Source organism: Aplidium turbinatum, chromosome 1, assembly GCF_918807975.1.
Source record: "Aplidium turbinatum chromosome 1, kaAplTurb1.1, whole genome shotgun sequence".
Classification (NCBI taxonomy): Eukaryota; Metazoa; Chordata; class Ascidiacea; order Aplousobranchia; family Polyclinidae; genus Aplidium; species Aplidium turbinatum.
In genome coordinates this window covers 9,288,505-9,309,042 of record NC_137472.1, presented here as the reverse complement: position 1 = coordinate 9,309,042, position 20,538 = coordinate 9,288,505, and the positions used below count along the sequence as shown (strand labels likewise).

The 20,538-nt window shown below is 38.6% G+C and overlaps 1 protein-coding gene across 1 annotated transcript in view; it reads left to right on the top strand.

Moving 5' to 3' along the window:
* Positions 1 to 20,538, top strand: part of LOC145781468 (uncharacterized) — a 46,039-nt gene that overhangs the window by 2,248 nt on the left and 23,253 nt on the right. The window contains exons 2-4 of the mRNA XM_082593230.1: positions 14,645 to 14,815; positions 16,174 to 16,242; positions 18,889 to 19,017. The gene's annotated coding sequence lies outside the window, so the exon portion shown is untranslated. The remainder of the gene's footprint in view (positions 1 to 14,644; positions 14,816 to 16,173; positions 16,243 to 18,888; positions 19,018 to 20,538) is intronic.

The following is a 20,538-nucleotide window of genomic DNA, read 5'->3' as shown; positions in this document are numbered from 1 at the left end:
CTTTAATTTTGCCAATTCACTTCACCCCACTATTCGCTTCACATTAAACTACTCTTCAAATGAAATAAACTTTCTAGACACAACTGTACACATTATTAATAACAAAATTGAAACAGAACTTTATTGTAAACCTACAGATGCACATCAATACCTTTTACCCACCTCATGCCATCCATCTCACGTCACTAAAAATATTCCATACAGTTTAGCACTACGCCTTCGCAGAATATGCTCGACAACTCAATTTTTTGATAAACACAGCCAAATTTTAAGCATTCATCTCAAAACACGAAATTACAAAACTAAAATCATAACTGATGCCATTAATAAAGCTAAAGCAATGAATCGTGAAAGTCTTCTTGAGCAACAAAGTCTTATAAAAACCACTAACTCTAAACGTATACCATTCGTCACCACATATCATCCCTCACTTTCTAACATCAAAAAAGTATTTAACAAATTTGATTACATTTTAAAAATTGATGAAAATTTGAAAACTTTATTTCCGGATCCTCCACTTCCTGCTTACAAAAGATGCCCTACTCTTCGTGATCTTCTAGTCAAAACTAACCTTAAACCTTTACATTCCACCTTGACCCCACCTGGTTTCACCCATTGTAACAGAAAAAGTTGTTCCACTTGTGCTCATTCTAATCCTTGCGAAAACTTTTCCAGCAGTGTTACAAATAAACAGTTTAATATTTTCCAGTCAGTTAATTGTGATTCTTCTAACATCATTTATTTAATTACTTGCCAAAAATGTTTCCAACAATACGTTGGAGAAACTGGACGCAAATTTAAAATCAGAATTAGTGAACACTTACGAGACATCAAGAACAATAAAAACACAGCTGTAGCTTTACATTTCAACAAACAAAATCATACCACTGTTGATTTTCACGCCATTGCCATTGATAAACTTAACAAAACGTGTGAATATAGAAAAACTAAAGAACAATTTTGGATTAAAACACTTCACTCACAAGAACCTACTGGGATAAACATTAGAGAATAAACAATCTTATCACTCTTTTACTAACGATCCTTTTACTAACTACTTTTTAGACCTTCTTGTTTTGTCTATTTTCCTAATTTTCTCGTTTTAGATTTAGATGTTCTTTTCTTTCACTAATTGATTTAAACATTTCAATACGTTTTTTTCTTTACTACTACCTTGTTCATTTTTAATTCATTTCTAATATAAAATTTTCATTATGACATCATTATTGAAATGCATTTTTACTTTTAACCTATCGTTGCTATGCCAATGTCATTGCATCTCAACATTCTTAGAATTTAGTTCTGTTTAAATTAGCGGTTCAGTTTGTTTGCATCTCAACATTCTTTGAATTAGCAGTTCAGTTTGTTTTTATTCCTTGCTATCACGATAATAAATAGTGTAGGTTATGTCATCGTTAGAAGTCAGACAAATGATAGGAGCTACAATACGTAGAAACTAGTTTTATAGTTTCAAGTTCTCTCCAATTACAATTTTAATAGATTTGAATTTTTACATGTTGATTATCATCTTATTATCTAGTGTATTGACCTAAAGTCTTATAGTTATGTATAATATTTGATCTTTTCTATTTTTTTACTATATTATCTACTTTTTTAACACTTTCATTAAATTTTATAACCATCTTAATAGTATATCATTCTTTATTATTGTTGCAGTTTATACTGATGAAGCCACACTTGTGTGGCGAAAGCTCTGTATTTAAATAAACCGATTCTTCTGATTTGGTGTGATATTGTTTACTTTATTTAAAAATGACTGTCTGATAATTTCTTATTAAAACCCTCACACCCAAATTCTAATCTTAGAAATGTGTTTGTACATTTTATGGGTTATATAAAAAGAGTGAAGTAGGTTTTAAAGTGGTTTAAGGTTTTTAGTTGAAAGCAAGCCAGCAGCAAAGCGTAAAAAATGTCAAATTGGCAATTGACCCTTCTGATGTTGACGGAACAGCGGAGTTGCGCGTCCCGTAATGTATTGTCCGGCTGTACCTAGGTTCATCCACGAAAAACTTGCTCGTACAAGTAAGTGCTGTCGAATATTGATGTCACGAAAACTGCCAATCTATGAATCCTCTGATCTTTTTAATAAGAAACCTTTTTTTTTGCGAAATTCTAGCAATAGAAAGTTTTGAACTTCTCTCGCTAAAAGCAAGAAATATGGCTGATTGACTGACTCTTGAAGCACCAGTACTATTGTGTGGAAAAGGGTGGACGTAACAATGTGGAAAATGTGATGCGTAACAATGTGCATTGTGATACAATAAAATTAACTTGAACAGTTGCGCGCCCCATGCACTAGGGGTTATAGAGTAATAGAGAAAGAAAGAAAACAATAAATGCCAATTTATCGGAATGTAAGTTCGCCATAAATTACGTTGGCGATTGAGTTGATTATATAATAGGCTATATGTCATTTCGAAAAATATCACGCGGGCCACTCAGAACCTTCTCGCGGGCCACGGGTTGGACGCCCCTGCTCTAAACAGCCATTTTCACATAAAAAACGTCACAAACATCCATTGTTATCGAACAATGGACTAACCAACAACCGCGAGAATACCTGGAGAGCTAAAGTTAAAACTACGTCACATTTCTAGTCAATCACCATGACACAAGGACGGGTACGGTATTACCAACATTCGTTTCTGTTTACTACGTGTAGAATTTAATAGCATACTAGTGCAACAGCCTACCATCTTCGCCCCTCCCTCCCCCTTGGAGAATTTTCACACCCTCCAGTTTAAGAACCACTGATTTAGGCAATTGCAATGAGTTTGAGAAAACCAAGGCACTCTGCACGAACACAAGAGGATGGTAATTTGTAAGATTTTAGGTTTAAAGCTAGTGCAGAAAAGAGAGGTAAAAGCGAACAGAATTCCGTTGCAGGGGTTTGCATCTCAGGTTATGAAGCATTAAGCTGGGTTGTAATAAAGCAGGAGTTACATGGTGTTACGGCCAATCTCTGTACAAATCAAACGTCATATAAAACCGTTCAAGTCTACTGAATATTACGTCATGGAAGTTGCTAGAAAATGTGCCAAAATTGCACCATCGTTCATAGACTTGTGTCAAACTTGTTTGGACTTGTTTGGGCCTGTTTAAACAGGAAATATTACATCAGCTTTAAACACCTGTTGGAATGACTTCATAATTGTCTTTCATTTATTGCGTCACAGTTACTTTCTACGTGAATTTGAGATATTGATATCTATTCTGGTCATTCGTAAAATGATTGTTTGAAAGTTGGCCGCACATTTAACTGTTGGCTTAGTGCTTGCTAGCTGGACAAAGGTTCCGTCTTTTATCCAAGTAATCTGTTCTGTAGTGACAGTTTTCAGTGGTGTACGCGTTGCACCCCCTCGTTTTGGTAGCCGTGGGCTAATTTTTACAGAAATACACTGTTTGAAAAGAAGTTCAAGTGTGTGTTTCTTCGGTCATTATATGCAGACGAAAGGATCCGGGAACTTTAAGTTACAATTTTCCCACGAAGAAATTATGGTTTACCGCTGTGACCATAAAAAATAAAAGACTATTCTCTGTCTAGTGTTTGGCACAGAAGCACTTAGAAGCAAAGAAATAATAAAAGAAGATCTTATTGGTTGGTAGTCTAAAGAAGCAAAGAAAATTAAAGACATTTCTTCTCGGTAGGCAACTGAAGAACTTTAAGCTAAAAAGTAAAGACATTTCTTCTCAGTTTGGTACAGAAGAAAAATAACTTTGACATTTATTGGCAAGAAAGAAGATTAAAGGCAATCCATCTGTGCTTGAAGATTCAAGTGGAAGAATCCAAGCAAGTTTTGTGGACGTTTGGACTTCACATACTCGTACAGCTACGGTATCGTGCATTTAAATTCTTTTTTGTATTTTTACGGTCTTTGCAGTTAAGTTTTTTATAACTACTGTAATTTTGTGTGTTTGTGTAACTTAATTTTTTAATTGTTAAATTTAGCCCTAACATTTAATATGTCTACACTCGGTGGTGACAGGGACTCGACCGCCGTCGACTCGACTGAGTTTAAGCCTGATGATGTTCTTTGCGGTCGGGCAGGCCATTCTGGGGAGGGACCCATTAACGATGAGGCTAAGTCAGTTCGAGAGGCCCGGCATCTTAGACGGGATATTTTGACTCAAATTGGGAAACTTTCTGTGGCCCTAGGTTCTTTGAGTGATAAGCAGGAACTGTTAATTTTTAGATCTAACTTATCTACTTTAGAAGAGGAATTAAGGCATTTCCATGCTCTTTTGAGTAAAATTGTTAACTCTGCAATCTTGGCAGAACTTCGTGATAGGGTAGATCCCGAATTTAACTCGTTAAAAAATAACTTCGAACAAAAAGAAAGTGATTTCTCAGATAGGTTAGATGCTGACATACATCCTGAGGATAGCGCCTCAAATGTAAGCACTAGGATGTCTGAGAGCTCGTCACGGATAGTTGCACAAATTAACCTACAGCTAAGACGAGAGGAGCTCCAGATCCAAGCCGAGGCCGAAGCAAGAGCTGCTGAGGCCGAAGCGAGAGCTGCTGAGGCCGCCGCGAGAGCTGAGACCATACGAGTTGAGGCCGAAGCGAGAGCTGCTGAGGCCGCCGCGAGAGCTGAGACCATACGAGTTGAGGCCGAAGCGAGAGCTGCTGAGGCCGCCGCGAGAGCTGAGGCCGTACGAGCTGAGGCTGCCGCGAAAGCCGAAGCGAGAGCTGCTGAGTTCGCACTCAAAGACGCACAGTTGAGGGCTGAACAACGTAAGGAGGTAGCTTTAGCTGAATATCGTTCTGAGTTGGGCTCCCGGCGTAGCTCTAGGAAGGGCTCTTCTAGGCATTCCAGAAGTGAACATCAATCGCAGTTTAATTTACCTAACCTTTTCCAGACGCCTGTTCAATCTGTAAGTGGACCTGTACAATCCACATGTTTTCCAGCTGTTTCAGGAGGTCTCGGGGCCGCGGCTAAGGGTCTTCCGAAGGCTGTAGAGCCAAGGTCTGCAAATTACAACCGAACTCCTCCCCCAGAGCGTACAGGTCACGGGGCCGCCATTAGCAGTAATGCTTTGCCCCCTTCAAAGTTTTCTGCGCCGCTTGTTGCTGATCGCCCAGCTACACGTAATTTGGGTGGTTGTGAGAGGCGTATCGTGTCTCCTGATTTTAACGTGTTTGAGGATCGTGATCGGGCTGTGCATGTGACTGAGCCCACTCAGCCCCTTAAGGGATATAGCTTGTCTTCTCCCGCTAAATCGAGTTCTCAACAGCAGGATTGCTTTTTTGAATACCAAAATAGTAGGACGTTCTTCGATAAGGCGGCCTTGATTGGTTACGATGGTAATAATATGCCATTTGTCTTCTTTAAAAATCGTGTTATGGCCTTGATGGCAGCTTCGCCCTTTAAGGGAACTCGTTTGACTTTGTTGCAAGCAGCTTGTGTTAGAACAGCTGCACAAACGATTGCTAATTTGGTTTCCGACACTCCTGGCTTGTCAGAGGAAGACAGGATAGAAATGTCGTTATCTCGCTTGTCCCAACGTTTTGGAGTTCGTGGAGGTCTTTTCGCAGAACCAGAAATTAGAAAGTATCGCTATGGTAGCAAATTGACTTCTATCTCTTCCAGTGATTTGAAAGAGTTTAAAGATGAATTGTCGCAGTGTTTGCTTTACGCGAAAGCTTATGGTCAGCGTGATAAATTAGAAGGACGTTTTGTTTTGGATTTGGCTAAACGACTCCCGTTTGACGCTAAGCAGCGTTATCTTGACTTTTTAGGTGATCAGTATGGTAGCACTGAGGAACCTACTTTTCAGAGTTTGTTTGATTTTGTAGTACGGGAGGAAACGCGCAAGTCGACTGATTTTAGCATTGTGCTAATGGGCGATTCTGGTGAGTCGCAGCATTTTGAAAAGTTTGGCAAAGGAAAATTGCCTTCATGTCCGGTTGGGCAGACGTCGGTGAAACCCCATGATAATGTGATTTCAGGGAGTTCGCAGTACTCGACTGCTGTTGGCGCACCGCGCGGCGGTGTTGCCAGACATAGTGACATACCGGCGTGTTTTTGTTGTTCGTCACGTGGTCAAGTTGAATATCATTTTTTGTCTAATTGTAAAGAATTTTTGCGCTTGACACCTAAAGATCGGAGAGATGTCATTGTGAAAGCTGGCAAATGCTTGAATTGTTTGCGCCAGCATATGGTTAGAGACTGTAATCATGCAAATAACTGTCGTAAGTGTGGACCTACCAACGATAGGAAACACTATTTTCTTCTGCATGATTTTTATGTGACGTCACGTGATTCTCTGGATTTGGTCGGTAAAGATGAGGCTGGTGCCAGAGTTCCTGTGCGTAATGTTAAGATTGGAAATGTTAAAGCAGCCTTTAACCGCGTTACTGCTGCTCGTGTTTTGAATCCAATGACTGGCAAATCGAAGTTGGTGTATTGTCAGCATGATCCTGGTTCGCAGTTGACCTTTGTTTCGAGTGACTTGGTGTGCGAACTTGGTCTTAAACCGTATGATAAAGCGTCGTTTAAAATGGATACTCTGGCTGGTCAGAAACCTACTTGTGCTGACCTTGTTAAACTCAACATCCAGTCGTTAGAGACTGATGAACTGTTTTGTGATATAACCTCGGTGGTTAACCCAGCTTGGGCTGACGATGTTAAAACTTTACCCCATAAACAAGATTTAAGTGGTTTCCGTCATTTTCATGACGTGAATATGTTTCATTTGAATGATTGTAGTACTGTAGATGTACTGATTGGCAACGACAACGCTTATTTGATGTGTGCAAAAGAAGAGCGTGTTGGTGACAATCGTAGTGAACCGCATGCTTTGCTCACTCCTCTCGGTTGGTTGGCTTGTGGTGGTAAGTCACCCTTAGTTGAAAGCGTTGCTAAAGTGTGCAGAGTGCAGACGTCTTCAGAGTCGGATGTCATCTCTGGCTTTCAGCGTAAAATTGAGTCTGGCGATATGGAAATAGCAGACCTGAATAAAGTCATTCAGGATTTGACTTTGCAAAATGAAACCTGTGAATTGTCTCGCAATGATATTTTGGCTAGAGAACTTGTCGAACCGAATATTGAGTTGAAAGATGGTCGATTTGAGATACCTGTACCGTTGAAGGAAGATATTGATTTACCTAACAATTTTGTGTTGGCGTCAGATAGAGCTGCTGCTTTAAGAAAGAAGGCTTTAAAACAACCTGAACTTCGTGATTTCCTTACTGACACCATGAAAGATCTTAAATCTAATGGCTATATTGAGCGTGCTGGTGAAGCAGGAAATGTCAAGGGATTTGAATGGTATTTACCATACTTTGTGACGTCACAATTAAAAAAGCGCATTGTTTACTATGGCAAGTCTGAATTTCGAGGAACTTGTGTTAATGATTTAATGTCTTCTTGTCTTGACTTGTCTGACTTGTTAAACCCTCTGGCAGATGTCTTGGCTAGATTTCGGCTTGAAAGATTTGGTTTCGTGGCCGATATGACCAAATACTTCTTTCACATTTTGGACTCTTCAATTCGTAAGCCCAATTTTATTGAACTGCTTACGTACACCAGTAGTGCCGTTCGGATCGTGAACGAACGCCCTTTGGTACCTTTGAGTGACGATCCTAGGGATTTTACTGTCATCACCCCTGCCTCACTTTTGACCCCATACTTAGACCCATACTGTGCTGTTGGGCAACCACATGATCGTGACCAATTAAGAAGGGATTATCGGTTCAATTTGTCACTTTCTCAGCAGTTTTGGAGTAAATGGATCGATTTTTACTTGCCAGGTCTTCAGGGCCGGAAAAAATGGTTAAAAATGGCCGAGAATTTGGAGCCTGGTCAACTTGTAGTGGTAGGTTCTCTCCAAGACATTGGTAAACGTGGGAAGTATCAACTTGGGAGGGTGCATGAGGTAGTTCCACAAATTAGGAAAAGGAAGCCTGTGGTTCGTAGAGCCAAAGTTGCCGTCTGCAACTATGATGAGAGTACGGGGAAAGTGAAAGTAGACTACGTGTTGAGGGATATTTCGTGCCTCGCCCCCGTAAAGAACAGCTAAGTGTTAGGGTTTGAGCCTGGTTTTGTCTGCGGTGGCCGATACTTGTCTGAGCCCGGAACAGTCGGTTATTATCGCAACTATTGTATATAGCGTCATTTAGCGTGTACCTATGGTACCAATTTCATGTATCGTCGTGTTTATTCTTATTGCTGTTCATTCTTTGCATGCCCTTTGTATTTGCGTATTAACTTAAACGTGAGTGATTCAAAAAATTTGTGTATCGTGTGTTTTATTCATCGGCTCACGATTGTCCTTCAATTCTTTTTTAGTTATGCCATGTTAGACTGTCATAACTAGGGGCCGCTATGTTACGGCCAATCTCTGTACAAATCAAACGTCATATAAAACCGTTCAAGTCTACTGAATATTACGTCATGGAAGTTGCTAGAAAATGTGCCAAAATTGCACCATCGTTCATAGACTTGTGTCAAACTTGTTTGGACTTGTTTGGGCCTGTTTAAACAGGAAATATTACATCAGCTTTAAACACCTGTTGGAATGACTTCATAATTGTCTTTCATTTATTGCGTCACAGTTACTTTCTACGTGAATTTGAGATATTGATATCTATTCTGGTCATTCGTAAAATGATTGTTTGAAAGTTGGCCGCACATTTAACTGTTGGCTTAGTGCTTGCTAGCTGGACAAAGGTTCCGTCTTTTATCCAAGTAATCTGTTCTGTAGTGACAGTTTTCAGTGGTGTACGCGTTGCACCCCCTCGTTTTGGTAGCCGTGGGCTAATTTTTACAGAAATACACTGTTTGAAAAGAAGTTCAAGTGTGTGTTTCTTCGGTCATTATATGCAGACGAAAGGATCCGGGAACTTTAAGTTACAATTTTCCCACGAAGAAATTATGGTTTACCGCTGTGACCACATGGCTTTAACTACATTTTCATTAGGAATTTCAACGATGACTTTTTTAGATGTATTTTTGGACGTAGAATCCAAAAATCGAGTGCTTACAAGCCGAAAACTGGACATTTTTGAGATATTTGCATTTTTTGGGCTAGCAAGAGAATGACGTCATTGCTTGGGAGCTCAGGAGAAATTCGCGGTCGTTGGATAGCGGCTGCATTTGAATGCATGACTCAAAACCAAAGTTGCAAGAAAATCCCGTTATGCTAATCCCAAATCCCTAAATCCTAATCCTGAAAATCTACAAAATGTGACAAAAAGGGATGTGATTTTGTCAATCCCTTTTGTTGGCTGTAAAGACACGCCTATGTGGTCAGGATGGAATGCTCAACTTACAAAAGATCCCCTGCCACCCCAGACAGTTGCATTCATGCCAAATATAGGGGAACCACCTACAAGACATGATGTAGTTTTTGATAGTATGAAACAAACTTGAAAGTAGCGGATGAATGCAAGGAACATTACATGAATGTTACGTATGACCTTGGTATTGCAAAGCCTGCTGCCCAAATCCAGAATATTCTGGCTCACTGATTTTATAGGTTATTCATCTACTATGGACCGTTCCACATCATGTTCAGGTACTTTGGTTGCTTGGGCTACCTGATAGAGGATTCTGGAGGTTCATACATCTTTACTCAATCGGAAGTACTAGCTCCTGGGTCAATTAGCGGCTTCTTATCAGGAAAGCATTACAGCATGTGTAAGCGATTGCATGTTTTACTTGCCACTGCGTTCAGGAAACAAACATGTAGCGTAGAGTCGTTCTTAGAGCAGATGAAGGACAATGTGAATAGACATGCTATCATCACAGCAATGTTTCGAAAAAGTATACATATTGAAGATGTAGAGAAATCAGACGCCTTTAAAGGTCTTATGAATGATTATGAGCAGTTCTGTGACGACACACAAAACGGGAATCATGGCGGTACAGCCCAGTTCTGGTTTCTTTACATCAATCTGGTACAGCTGTTTTTACTTATGAACAGAGCTGTAAGACGAATGATATTGAGCTCTTCACTTATGCTCTGAAAACAATAATACTTGTGTTTTTTTGCAAGCAACAAGCCCAACTATTCCAGACACATACTACTGTACTTCCTGAAACTGTTGAACATGGACTACACACACCCTGGCAGACGTGATCAGCTGGAGAAAGGAGCTTTCTCTGTGAGGTTGTTTGGACATTCCTTCTCCAGATTACCTGTTGATCAAGCAGTGGAGATGACTGTGAATGTGGATGCTGTATCCAGGATGACTGGCATAAGTGCGTACACCCAGAGTTTTCCTGCCCAACGAAGATGGTATGTCACGAGGTACTGTATGTATAAAGGACTCAAGTGATAAATTGTGCAATGGAGAAGGCTGGTATGAAACATTATGAAACTGTTTACCAGGAATCAAAACCCTACAGAAAAAAATAGACTATGCTGATTTCATGAAAATTGGTGAAACTATCGATTCGACCATGAATCCATTTCAACAAGTTGAACAAAGCAATCACTTGATCAAGCTATCGTCTGGAAAACCAGCTCCAGATGAGATCAGAAATGATCTCTTGAACACAATTAGCAAAAGTTCTGAATGGCAACAGGAGTTCCTTGATGAAATAAAATAAGATCCAGCTCGAATTGAAAAGCCCATCAAGAGAAGGAAAGTTAGAAATTTCGCTGGCAATGCAGCAAAGGTTTTCGTCACCACAAACGACAAGAAAGTGGTAGAGCTAAAATGTTCCAGAGACATGTTTGGCAAACTTCTTTACTTGTCCTGCCAAAAAAAGCTTGACTTAAGAAAAGCCCTGTCTCACCCACTGTCAGTAGTTCCCTTTAGTTTATGCAATGTAAATGGAAGTATGACCACAACTAACAAGTCCAAATTGGCTAATGATCTTGAGTCACTTGCGACGGCAGCTAATGAACCATTGAATACGGGAAGCGATGTGAGTATTTTTGATGGCATGTTCTTGATCAGAATGATTACGAACCTTCCTTCTACTTATGGTGGAGTCGGCTGCATAGCCGAGCGGTGAGAGCCCTGGAACGGCAATCAAAAGGGCGCCGGTTCGACACCGCTCAAGAGCATACGGCTGTGTCTTTGGCAGGACACTTAAAGGCATGCCTGAAGGTGGACACGAAGATTGGCTTCCTTGCCTTCCCGTTCACCTAATCTAAATCTTCAACTACCGTGTGCAAGCTTGGATACGAACAAAAAAAAAAAACACTTATGGATGGTGCATCACATCTTTCAGCTCTACAAAAGTAGTAACAATCCTCTGCGAGTGAATGTGCGTTGTAATGACACAGATGTAATGATAATTCTTTTGCATTATTGCAGCGATGTGGACCTGCAAACAGAAGTTTTATTAGAAATGGGTCATGCTTACAACAATACTCGGCGTATTGTTAACATCAGAAGCATGATGGAGGAGCTCATTGAAATTAATGGCTTATTCTGTACAGCAGCGGTTCTTAAACTGGGGGCGCGCCCCCCTTGGGGGGCGTGAAAGGTTCACAAGGGGGGCGCGAGCTATGTCAAACTATGCGACTAAACGTCGCGTAATGAAATTTTGGGGTCGTAATGACATAGTTTAATTTAGTCTAGTGCCGGTAGGTTGTAGTCTTGCCATGGTTGTAGTCTTACCAGAGCTTACAGTAATCATACGAGCCGTCAACTTCGTCAAAACCAGTGCTGTCAATACGAGAATGTTTACCAAGCTGTGCAAGGACATGGATTCGAACCATGAGACTCTCCTCTTCCATACATCTGTTCGTTGGTTATCGAAAGGTAATATGTTAGCCCGCGTGTATGAAATGAGAGATGAACTGATGCTATTTTTGGAAGCTCTTGGGAAGCAAGATCTCCTTCTGCCATTTTCATCAGAGAAGTTTCATCTGGAGTTGGCATAGCCCACCTCGTGGACATTTTCGAGGCTCTCAATAACTTAAATCTGCTCTTGCAGGGCAGAAATACTAACCGGATTAATAGCTATGATTCCATTCGAGCATTTGTGGCAAAGATGGGGTTGTGGCACCGCCGAATACAAATAGGAACTGCAGCTTCATTTCCCAACCTACTGTAGATACTGCACTTGACAAAAAGCAACTTGAACTGGAAGGTGAGCTTAAGGCTGAAGTGGAGGCTCACCTTCAACTTTTAAAACAAGAATTCGAACGCTATTTCCCAGACTTGAGTGACACCGACTTCCAGAATGGAAGATGACAAGAAATCCCTTTTGTGTTAACGAAGACATTCTTCCCGATGGTTTGCAAAAGGAATTCTTGGAAATAAAGTGTAACTCCACTGCAAAAGACAATTATGAAGCAATGCCACTAACTGATTTTTGGGTTAAATATTTGCACATATACAAGGGAGTGGGTAGCGTGGCGATAAGCACACTTCTTCCGTTTTCGTCCACTTATCTGTACGAAAGTGGCTTTTCTACACTTTTGAACATAAAAACAAAACTTCGAAACAAACTTATTGATTGTGAAGCCGATCTGAGGCCTTATCAGCTACAAAGCCTCGAATTAAAGTTTTGGTTTCCGAAAAACAATTACATCCCTCACATTGATGAAAGCTAAATATAAATTCCTGTAGTCATTACACTTTAATGTTTTCTAATTTTGTAGTTTGGTGGGGCGCAAGTTTGGATGGCACGTAAAAGGGGGGCGCGGCTCAAAAAGTTTAAGAACCCCTGCTGTACAGCTTTGCCAGGATACCATGCCATTACATGGTGTGATTACAATTCCTGTTTCTTCGGCAAAGGAAAAACTAGACCCCTCTTAATTGCATTAAAGTACCCTCAATTCCATCAAGCACTGGCAGATTTAGGCAGTTCCATCAGTGTTAGCTCTGTCACGGAAGCTGCTCTCCAAGAGTTTGTAGGTGCAACATAAGGGAAAGGTAAATTCGTGACGTCAATGAAGCCCGCAGAGTTGTATTTGAAACGAAGTTTACGCCAATACATAGTAAGCGGTCTCTGCAAAAAGTAAAAAGTTTGGAACCTACAGCAATGCCTCCTTGCAGGGCAGCGTTTATCCAGCGCATTAAGCGAGCAAATTTTATTGCAAGGATGCGGAAGCTTGCAAATGAATTCAAGCCTGACAGAGTCACCCTTAGACCATGGGTGCAAAGAGGTTAATAGCGGCAAGATAGTGCCAAATTGGTTTGAATGCTCTCAGCTGCCAGATTCTATGGAAGTAGACCAATATAACAATGACAGTGACTACGAGGATTCGAATTTATCTGACGATTCAGATGACAGTTAAAGTCAGAATGATGATTTTAACATTATCTAACTAAATCTTGTACTTCAGATTGTATTTTTTTTGCAGTTTCATATTTGAAAAACACAAAAACTGTTACATCAGTTACTTAAAAACCATGACAGATAACCTTTTGACTTGGCAGAATTTGACCAATTTTACTTTTTGAACTTAGAAGCTGTCTTAATTCTATGACAAAATGGTAAAGGAAAAAATTAGAAAATAATAAACGGAAGTAGCCCACAAACATTAAAAATTGCTAATATCTCAAAAATGTCCAGTTTTCGGTGTGCAAGCACTCGATTTTTGGATTCTACGCCCAAAAATTCATCCAAAAAGTTCTTCCTTAAATTTCCTAATGAAAATGTAATTAAACTCGTATAACTCCTAGACTATAATGGGGTACCGGGATGTAGAAAGGATGGAAGGAGATGCCTAGTAGGGAGTGAGGTGTTCGTTGTAGTTGCTGGAAAAGTGTAGTTAGCGTCGACACGAACGACACAGAAAAAAATGATTTCGTTAGTTACCTTTCCAAAATAATGAAATTACAAAAATAATGAAAAAAGCAACCTAACGCAAAAGAACAACTGCACGCACAGCAAGCTGGTGCTAGAGAGAAGCCCACTTGTGGATTCGTAGCATGCACTGCCTCGAAATTTTACATTCAAGAAAAGTGTACGAAGAGTCCAGTTTACAGTACATGTAAAAATTTAACCACCGCTCTCATTTTTTATCATTTTAGGTGTTTTTTTATTTTTGTTTATAATTATGGATCAACACTTAGTCCCCTATTGTGAAGAAGTACGCAAGGACTAACCCTAACCTTAATCTGATTGAGTATGCCCATGAAAAACTAAGTCACATGGCTTATACCATTTTAGAATTGATGATGAACCACGCTCCAATAGGGATAACATCTTCCTCTTCCCACTGGTATGACACTAATATGTATAAAGTATAGCAAATCATCATTAACAGCTGTATGCTACAACCATTTATCTAATAAATAGGGCAAAGTATCTGCATGTCTTTGATGGTGCGATGAAAGTCTGGGTGCTATCTGAGAGTCCTTTAGAGTCCTAACCCTAACAAAATTCGACTACTCTTAAAAGTAGACTAATAGTAATAATTATTAAACACAAAAAACACGTATTGAGTATAATCAATACGTGTTTATACATAGCGTTATTTCCATCAAAGATATGCATTGCTCTCTGCCCTAAAGCTGCTCTTTCCTAAAATTTTATAGACCTCTCAGTTGGATCTATATTATTGACTCTCTGTATCTTTTAAAAATTGTTTAAAAATTTGATTTGCAATAATTATTATTATTATTTTTTTAAATAATTCTTGATTACTGCTTAATTGAACAATTTATTCTAGACAAAACCTTTATTGAGATGTAAACTTTTTCTAGTGCTGAATCAAATTCGAAGACGTTGCCAGAGATCGAATTTTTTTCCAGAAGAAAATGCAAGCAGGCTTCCCATAAAGAGCCATTGCGCATGGAAGAATTATGTGGACAATCGTGGATCCTTTGAATGTTTTCATTATTGTGCGAGCAATTTATGCAATAACTTAATTCCAAGTAAGCAAACTTCTCATCTTGATCATCTAATTTGATTAAATTATTATTTTGCAACCGATAATCTTATACTGTAGTAGATTAGATAATAATCTATATCAGCATAATTATCCTAAATAACTCTGTCAAATGAACACCCAATATTTAACAAAACGGAAGAATCAAGCCAGTTCTATATTCGGGGTATGCCTTTGAACAAGTGATCTCAGGAACAGCTCTTCATCTATCAGAAGCAGTTAGATGATGGAATTTAAGTAGCTTAGCCGATCTCTGTGACCGGCTTGTGTCACTAGTTCATAGGCTCTACAAGCATGCCAAACTGCCATGACAGGCTTTCCAAGGAGGCTTTCTCTGTCATAGAAGAACTATATCTACAATCAACTCGATCATTACACCTGATTGTGGAAATATTCATCTGCTGAATAGTACAGCAGTACAATATAATAAGTTTCGTTTTAGACAACATGAAAATACAGATACAGCAGTACGCCTAACAACAATTCATCGAACTACATTTTATGGAACGACCGATCGATTGGAGTATTTATATTCGGGAGGTTTAGGTAGATTTGAATTTCGAGAATTTAAATAATGCTTTTTTTTTTAGATTAAAATTTTGCAGTTATGAAGCGTCGTATATGGTGACGAATTCTATCCAAATTGTTCATTCGCAAACTTTAGCATGTCGGATTCATGGTCTGAGGAAATGAGCAGTGCACCGAACATAAAATCACGTCTCGTTTTATTTGCCATCTTTCCTGCCTCCTCATCACTCCCACCTGGTTCTGAGCTTTAAAGACTGGAGTTGTGACGCTAAACGCATTAAGAACGGGAGTTAACCGTTCTGATGCTTGCTTGACACATTGGAGAATGAGGGTCTCTGCCGCGTGTCAGTTAGGTCCGACTGGGCAAGCAGACAACTACATCATCTTTGGGTGTCCCATGTATTCCTATCCCAACAGAATAACAAGCCTCAGCACACTTGATGATCTAACGAAAAATTAGCTCTAAGTCTCTCCATTCGACTCATCACAAACTATCTGCTTCATACGAACGAACGAACGAATTGAAACAAAATTGTTGACATTTCTTTAAGTATTGCTATGCTCTTATCTACCTGTGTTGAAAACTTTCCATAGTTTTACTGGCAATTAACCTGATAAAGTCCCTAAAAAATAAAAACATAGTCTAATGTACAGTACAACAAACTCTGAAGCAAACTACCTACTCTGTTCCAAACCTTATAATTTTGGATCACACAATGCTCCAGGTAGTAGTTGAATGCAACTGAAAGTTAGGTATTCAAGTAAAAATGCTCTTAAAATAGACAACGACATTACATATACGTTAATTGTTTACAGGTACGGTTGAAAAATGTTCCAAAGAATGCAAAGGAGAATGCGAACCGGTTGAGGGAAAGTGTAGTACATGTAAGTGTTTTGGTTAATAACTCGTACTCCTGTATTCCAGTGCTATGTTTGCATTGAAGGTTGGTGAAACCATTTTCTTGTATTCGTCGTGCGTATTCATAGAATACACGGTCGGCTGCATAGCAGAGTGATGAAAGCCCTGGAATGGCAATCAAAAGGGCGCCAGTTCGACACCGCTCAAGAGCACGCGGTTGTGTCTCTGGCAGGGCACTTAAAGGGGTATTAAAGGAAAAACCTGACTTGGCGATTTTCCACGTTCTTTGTGTTTAACATGCTACCATAAAACGATTTTCAATAAAATTTTGCCCCATTGCGGTCTGACCACCATTGTGGGCGTGCTTTTGTCAGAGCTTTCAAAACGAGATTGGCCTGAGCAACGAAGCGTGCGACTGTAAAGAACGTCATAAAGTCTACGTCATAAAGTCTAGCAATCAACCGATCACGCAATGATTGTTACTGCGGGCGATTTGACTGTAGGCTATGTATGTATTTACATCAAAACAGCACATTTTAACATCAAAACAGCAGACAGTTTGCTCAAAACATCAGATTGGTAACGTGGCTTTTGTTATTGCTGGACTTTATGACGTATTCTTGAGCTGTGTTTGCACGTTTTGGTCATTTTGAAAAAAATGAAAATAAATGAAACACTGGACTTTGGGCCTTGCCAGCGCCATTGAAAACAAATTTTTTTGGGTAATTGTTTTTGAAATGTATTCTTGAATGTTCAGTTTACTCATTTTAATGCTTAATTCCGGTTTGAAATTTTCCTTTAGTATGCCTTTAAAGGCATGTCTGAAGGTGGACACGAAGATTGGCTTCCTTGCCATCCTATCCACTTAAATCTTCAACCACCGGGTGTCAGCCTGGATACGACAAACAAAATAGAGAATACATTATTTTTGTATGTTGAGCTCAAAGCAAGCAGTTAGTTAATTATTTAAATAAACTAATTCTAAACTAAATTATTCTAAAAATAAACTATTTTTTTATCGTTGTTGATCAAAATCTTAGCTTGCAATGAGTTTAGCTTTCCAACAGCAAAAAAACACATAATTTATTTTGCAGCTATGAAAAAGTTGATTGCGCTTTTTAGTAACATCTTATTCAGATCAGAGTTGGGTCAATTACAAAGTTTTTATCAAAGACAAGTAGAATAGCATTCGAAAAGATTAGGTTTCTATGTAAAAGTCGTAGCGGCTCATCAAATTAAGCTACTGATAACATGCCTGCAGCTTACCAAATCTAGTGGTAATTTGGACCAAAATGTTTTAAAAATACAATTAGGCTACGCAACAACAAAACGTCTCATTTACAAATACAATTACATTTAAGTTAAAATGTGTAATCAAATTACAAATGTAATAGATCCAAATCTGTTTCAGATGGATGTTTAGATATTTCGAATAATATTGTATGTATTATCCCTACAACTACCAAAAAATCGTTATACCTAGAGCGACCGTACTGGTCGATTGACTGGTAGACAAAGATAGCGCTATTTGCAAATGATCCCGAGACAAATTATCCTGTTTGTAACTGGTAACAAAGCTAATGACAGACCTAATATCAAATGATTTTGGTTATTGGATATAATAGTATCAGAGAAAAGTTAACAAAAACGAAACTCCAAAACTACTGGAAACTCGATATATCTAGATCGACCACATCGGTCAATTGACTGGTTAAAAGCAAAAAAAGGATAAAGTTGTTTGTAGATGTGTCCGAAATAAATTTTTTGGTTGGATAGAAAACCAAGCCTATGCTAAAGCTTTTGTCAAATAACTTTGATTATTTCATACCTACAAGAATAATTTTTTCCAATATTTCCACTTATCGGTCAATTGACCGGTATGGTAGTTCTAGGTGTATTTACGACTTCTTTAGACTTGCTTTAAATGTAAAGCGATTACCTTCATAAAGCACGTAGTTCACATCTAACTCGAGGATTAGCGGTACTATCAGCCGAAGATATACCATTTGCGGAAAATATTGCAAAAAAACTACTGCCCTACCGGTCAATTAACCGTTATAGTACTTCTAGGGTTAAATACTAAATGACTTAGACAAGAAAGAAATGGCGTCTCTCCGAAGTAAATTTTAAAATATGTAAATATAATAATATGTAATAATAACATGTAAATAAAACAAAGCGCAAATACAAATCTTACATTTCCAATTGATATTACTAAACTCACAAAGCAAACATAAAGATTGAAGCGCAGATACCCTGTTTGTAGTTATACATTAAAGTTAGGCAAATAAAAGTTTTACGCCAATTTTTGAAAAGAAACACTTGAAAAAAACCCCACTTGAATCAAGTATGGGACCCCCTTTACCTTTTTTACTTTTTTATCAGCTACACTATAAAACACGTTGCACTTTTTGGAAGTACTACATTTCAAATGTAATGTATTAATTTTTCTAGCCATTTTTGTGAGGATATTTCAAGGATTAAAAGTATAATAAAAACTGGGTAGGCTATACGCAGCACTTTAAGTTCTATACTTTGTCTTGAAGGAGATATGTGTATTGAAAAAGATAGCTTTTTGTTTTTATTACAGTAGCCTATTACTATCAATAATAAAATTGGTTTTGCCTATGTATACTCTATTGATTGTAATCCAACAATTTTCATTGTTTTAGTCAATCAGCAATGTGTCCAATGCAATAGTGAAGACAATGAAGATTGTAAAAACGAAACCAAAGTATCACGTTGTTCAAGCATAAGGAATAACTTCTGCGAAACCAAGAAGACAACTTTATTGAATCAAAGTACGTTTATATTATGCCAAGTCCAAGACGTTTTTAGACTATACTGGGTCACTGCAAGAAAATTCAATAAAAAGTATGGCATTTTTTATTTCAACAAAACTGATTGATATCCGATTGAGAAATGAACTGATAGGCAACAGATATACAAAATAGAATAAATATTCTATTTGAATAAGGACCTTCTGATGATCCTTCTTTTAAGGTGAAACAGGCTGTCATAGATTTAGAGCAGTGGTACCCAACCTGGGGTTCGCGAACCCCTTGGGGGTCCGTGAGAAAGCATTTGGGGGTCCGTGATTACCTTGATGAATTCTGGAAAAAAAAGCGATCTTTTCACTTTCATTTCTCTCTTTAAATGCAAATTTGTCAAGCTTTAGTAAAAAAACGAAGCTCCTCTCGTGGTTATTACCCATTGCTTCTTGCACAGGTACGCCTTGGCAGCAAAAATTTACCAGCAAGTCACAAATAATTTCTGACGAATTGCGTAAAAGTCGTTAATTTCATCAAAAGCAGAGCTGTAAACCACCATACTTTTAAAGCGCTCTGTCAAAGGGTCAGATTATGAAGTACTTTTGTATCATTCTGAGGTACGTTGGTTATCTAGAGGAGAAGTTTTAAAACGACTGCACCAGCTAAAAAATGAGGTATCAACTCTTTTGAAAGCAAAAGGAAGTCCCCTCTCATAATTGTTTGATAGTAAAAGTTTCTATACGGCATGGCCTACTTAGCCGTTATTTTCGGTCATATTAACAATGTTCATCGTGGCATTCAAGGACCAGGTGTGAACATAATTGATGCAACTGAAAAACTGAAAGCGTTTTTAGCTAAGTTGCCGGTTTGGAAACGCAGATTGGAAGCAGGTAATTACGCTAACTTTCCAATGTTAGAAGATCTTATCTTGATAGTTGGAACTCAAAGAGAATGTATTCTTTTGATCTCTATGAGAGAAAAATTTTGCGCACACTTGGAAACCTGCAAATCTCATTTCAACGTTATGTTAATTTAGAACACCTGCCGAACGAAGTTGAAACATGGATTCGAAATCGTTTTCTTTTTGACTTGAACAACATTGGCGATGACGATCTCAGTAAAGATGACCTAATTGATTTGAGATCAAAAGAGTTATTACGCATTGAATTTCATTCAAAAACTGTGGAAGAATTTTGGTGCTCACAACTACAAACCTACCCACTCTTGGCAAAGCAAGCGATTATTGTTTTGTTACCATTCATAACCATACTTATCTTTACGAGGCAGGATTCTCAGCTCTTGTTACAATAAAAACTAAACATCGAAATCGCCTGGGCGTTGAAGGTGACATGCGTGTAGCATTGTCAAAAACTCAACCACAGTTCAGTCGTTTAGTTCAGGAAAGGCAACAACAGCCCTCTCATTAGACTTGCTTACGTTGAAAACGTTTCGGCATGGCACTTTGGGTCACCCTAATATTCAAATACTGCTGACATTTCTTGAACAATTCATTCATTTTCTTATATGAGCAACTGTTTAAGCTGATATTTG